Source organism: Gouania willdenowi, chromosome 21, assembly GCF_900634775.1.
Source record: "Gouania willdenowi chromosome 21, fGouWil2.1, whole genome shotgun sequence".
Lineage (NCBI taxonomy): Eukaryota > Metazoa > Chordata > Actinopteri > Blenniiformes > Gobiesocidae > Gouania > Gouania willdenowi.
Genome location: NC_041064.1, coordinates 37,598,947 through 37,603,549, shown reverse-complemented (window position 1 = coordinate 37,603,549; position 4,603 = coordinate 37,598,947). Strand labels below are relative to the sequence as shown.

General features: G+C 38.6%; 1 long non-coding RNA gene across 1 annotated transcript; it reads right to left on the bottom strand.

Annotated features, from left to right (window-relative positions):
• Positions 1–660: 660 nt before the first annotated feature.
• On the bottom strand, positions 661–2,252 carry LOC114455623 (uncharacterized). The gene is made up of 4 exons (XR_003672747.1): positions 2,125–2,252; positions 1,105–1,273; positions 896–1,029; positions 661–754 (listed from the first exon to the last, which is right to left on the bottom strand). It is a non-coding gene; the product is annotated as an uncharacterized LOC114455623 (long non-coding RNA).
• Positions 2,253–4,603: the final 2,351 nt, after the last annotated feature.

The window sequence follows — 4,603 nt, the reverse complement described above, 5'->3', positions numbered from 1 at the left end:
TCTATCAATTTGTAAAAACCACAATAAACCAAATTAAAATGTTTTAATACTTTTTCTTTATTTTTTTTTTTTTTTTATCTTTGAGTTTCTAAACAAACATAATTTCAGAATTAATACATGTCACAAATCAATCATGAGTAGGAACAATTCTCAATCAAAAAATTTATTTTTTAACCCTAACCCTGTAAAAAAATGCTGAAACACTCAATAACAGTGTGTTTCATATTATTAAAGAAAAATCATCCCTGAGTAGGGGTAACATCAAGCTAAAACAAATGCATCATTTAGAGGGATCCTCCACTGTTTTTACAAATGTGGCCTTACAACTGACGTTAACAGACTTCTAAAACTCTAGAAAGTTACAGATCAATCAGTCAAAAATAAAACGCAGATGAGCAGTTTGAAGCAACAATTTTTGTCAGTTTTGTTATTTTAACACTGAACCTTATAGATGTACTTTCACTTGAAATTTTACAATGTCAATTCAATAACTTTTTTAAACAAGATTTTCACCCAGAAACAAGCATGCTTAAAGTGCATAACCAGAGCAGGAAAGCTCAACACGAACAAGGTCTAACAAACAAGTTAGACAACAATAAAACTGCTGCACATTATTGAACAGAAAGTGTACCTTTCAATCATCACTGGAGCCAGTGAATAACAAAGTCTTACAATGAGAATGATGTACCGATGGATGAGGAGAAAGAAGAAAACACTTGAGGAGCATGCCAGGATGGAGCTTGGGTTGATGGATCTGTAAAAGCACAAACAAAATGTGCACCGTTAAAAGCAGTTTTACTCTGTAACACAATCCAGTCCAGTGATTGAAAATCCTTGTAAACTAGAAGGCCCTCAGTCCCTGAAGACTTATCATTTTTGCATTATTTTCACTGACCTCTTCACTGGTAGGTCCACTCATGGTCAACGAGGTCAGTTATTAGTGTTAACACTCGAGGATTGACTGCAAACACTTTTTTTTTTTTCCACTCCACCTTGGTGCCTTTCTCAGGATTTATTGAAAAGAAGCACCTTGAAAACAAAAACAAACAAGCATAAACTCAAATGCTTTGCAATTTCTGGGAGTATAACAAAAATGCATTTTACCGTTGGAGGAACTCCAGTGTTGACCGTAGTTCCACTGGGTAGTGTATGTTGAAGCAGTAGTAACTTCCAAACATCAAGCAGATGGCATATGTGAAGGAAGTGATGTAGTTGTTGACAATCTCTCCGTCTATGCTCAACATATACGTTTCAGCAGCAAAGCAGGAGGAACCTAAGAATAAAGAAATGAAGAGAATATACTTTAAAGGGGATTTCAGGTTGGACATTTAAATAAGTAATATCGGGTGTGTCCCAAATCACATCCTAACACACTATGCACTACTGAATGGATGTAAAAATCACATTTTCTGACCAGTCTCTGTGCTTTCTGGACATATGAGAGGTAAATGACGGTTTAGCACTGAACACACTTTGGCATTCTCTCACTGGGCAGGCAACATGGCGCTCTTCTGCTATGTGCTCCTTTAAATGAGCGACCAAATGTTTGGCTCCCTCACACTGTCGTTCACAAAGAGATACAGTGCATTTCAATGACGTTAAGGTCACATCCTGAGCAGTTGTTGGCGTCCTGTTATGGTGACGATAGAAATGTGACTTTAAAGCTGTATATCCAGAAAACACTTGCTTACAACTGGTCCCAATACATTTGAAAATAAGTCGGGGTTCATTGCGGTGCAATCTACAGTGTAACACATATGCTTTCACAGACTGGACGCTTTCTCCACATATATTACAAGAATACATTTTGTCAACCTATAACGTGGCATTCAAACATAAGCAACCTGGTTAGCTTCGGGCTTCAGCACATAGACGGCCCCGCTTTAGCTTGGCGCTCGGCGGGAAAACCTACACTGTGTTACAGAGTAGTGCAAAACGCTTTCTTATGACTCCTGACTAAAGAAGAACACAAATGTATTTTCTAAAACAATGCCAACTTGAATTAATAGGCTTTCCCAGGCTGTTATAAGAATTGTATACCCATAAACGCGCGGCTAAATGTCATTACATAAGGTTTACGGACTACAGTGTAGCGTCTTCAAAGATGTGTGCTGAGTTACTCACCAAGAAACTCAAGACGGCAGGTGAAGAAGCTCTCGGTTACAACCATGGACTTCAAACTGCAGCGTCAGGATTTGATGTCCATGTCCATGTCCAACGGGAACGGGTCACTCCAGCCGACTCCACTCACTCGCGCTGTAATCACAATCAGCGCATGCGCGGGAGGCTGACTGTGTCGGTTGCCGAACCGGAGACAGAAGCAGTGCACTGATTGGCCAGTTCAAATTCAGCCGCGTTAACTGTGGAAACTTGTTTAATCTTTTAGCATTGTTGTTACATTTGAGATGCTTTTAAAAATCATGTTTTAAGACCACAGGACTCCTTTGAAAAAGAGGTTTTTAAATTCAATTAGTTTTAATAATATATAATCGATATTATTTAAAGTTAATATATATTAATAGTAATTGCATATTTTTTACTGTTGTGTCTTGTTGCACTTTCACATTGACTTTTAGCTGTAATTAAAAAATAATTGCAAAATACAGTACTCGAGTGCAATATGTTATACGTATTTTTTTCAGTTAAAAAAACGGTGCAAGAGAGAGGGAATGTATATTTTAAAGAGAAAAAATGTAATCATTACAGTTTTTTCATGATTAACAAGTTTACTATGATTTTAATGTTATATAAACAGTAAAAACCCATTATTTATATTTACAGTTTTTTACTGTCATGGTTTCACAGTTTTTACCCGTAAATTTTACTGATTTTTTTTACAGTGTTTCCAAACGCATAGTCGACGTTTTCCTCAAATCCACACTTTGAACAGAGTTTTTATAAACCTTTGTTTTTCATGAAAAACATCCTGTTGCGTGTGGATGATCGGGCAAATTGGAGAAAAATGTTTCAGTTTTGCAGGATACCCTGCTACGTGTGGACAGGTTGATCCTAAATACCTGTTCTAGGTATTACCACTCACTCTGTCCACAGACACCACCATTATACCTACGCTTCACACTGGTCACCAGACTAGTTTGATTACACAACATAATAAACACAACTACAACTACAACATCACATCTCACTTTAAAATAATCAACTCTTCCCTACCCTTTCCATTTCCTACCTTGTGTCTTTCCTCCATGTTCCCTTCCCCCCACATAAAAAAAATACAGACAAAAGGTACGTGTTTCTTGTTTCTCCCGCCTTTTATCTGTACCTACAGTGTGTGTTCTCACTGCTCCCACTGTGTGTTTCATTAAAACAGACGGCATCAGAGAGCGACTTGGCCTCCACACCGACATCCTCCGAGCCCTCCCAATGTTCTATGCCAAATTTACCGGCTCCGGATCCAGCGGCAGCACCTCAACCTCTCCCGTGCACTTCTCCGGCTCCAGGGCCAAGTGAAACCCCTGTAGATCCAGGAAAAAGAAGAGGAGGCAGGACACAGAGGTGGATTTAAAGATGGCTGACCTGGAGGAGCGCCGGCTACATCTACAAGAGAAGATTTATTATGGGAATGACAAATGTACTTGGTTTTCACAAAAAGTTGGGGACCTGTTAATGGCTGATCTGTTTGATATACAGCACTTTGATTGAAAGCACTCTATAAATAAATGTATTATTATTTTAAACCTTATGGACAATAACTTATCATCTACTATGTTATATTTAAAACACAACAGTGGGCAGTCCTCCAGGATTAAAAACTATCCAATGTGTCCAAAATAACAGTATTTATGACAAATGTAACAACATTTTGCAGCACAAAATGTTACAATATAAAAAAAAATAGCTAAATAAAATTCAACAAATTCAAGAACACAAAGGAACGCAATGATATCTGACCCTCCTGCTTCCCGTAGCTGCTCTGACTATGCAGTATTGGCAGAGCATCCACTAACTCCACGTTGTCCTCCATCATGTAAACACCACGGTCAGCACGTTTCTGTATGGAAACAGACCAGTCATGAGCCATATTTGAATCACACACAGGCCCAAACATTGGTGCAGGACTGACAGAGGAGCTGATCAATGCAAAGTCCAAAGTAAAAACAACCTCAGACTAAAGATTTGGTCACAATTTGGAGTTGTGATGGTGTTGGACCCAAACGCAGAGACAGATGGATGCAGCAGCAGAGATAACGTTCATAAGTCCATGTTTAATGCTCGAGGCAAGAAAAACATCAAATCAAAAAAAGGCACAAGGAAAACTTAGAGCAGAGCATAAATAACAATGACAATGAACCAGCAACTATACTGTGTCCAAACACTGAATAGTGCAGGAGGCCTGATTGGGATGGGCCACAGGGGGGGGCTAATCACTGCACCCAAACACACCGACATCACAGGGAGGAGGAGCCACGAGCAGGAATATCTGGAAACACAAGAGTTAAACACATGAAACTAGACTCAAAAACAGAATTCACAAAGATTCTCAAAAAAAATAAAAAAGGACCAAAAGCGTTTCACGCAAACAAAACATAAGAGACCCTGACAGATTTACACACTTTGTTACACAAATGAGAAATAATAATAATAC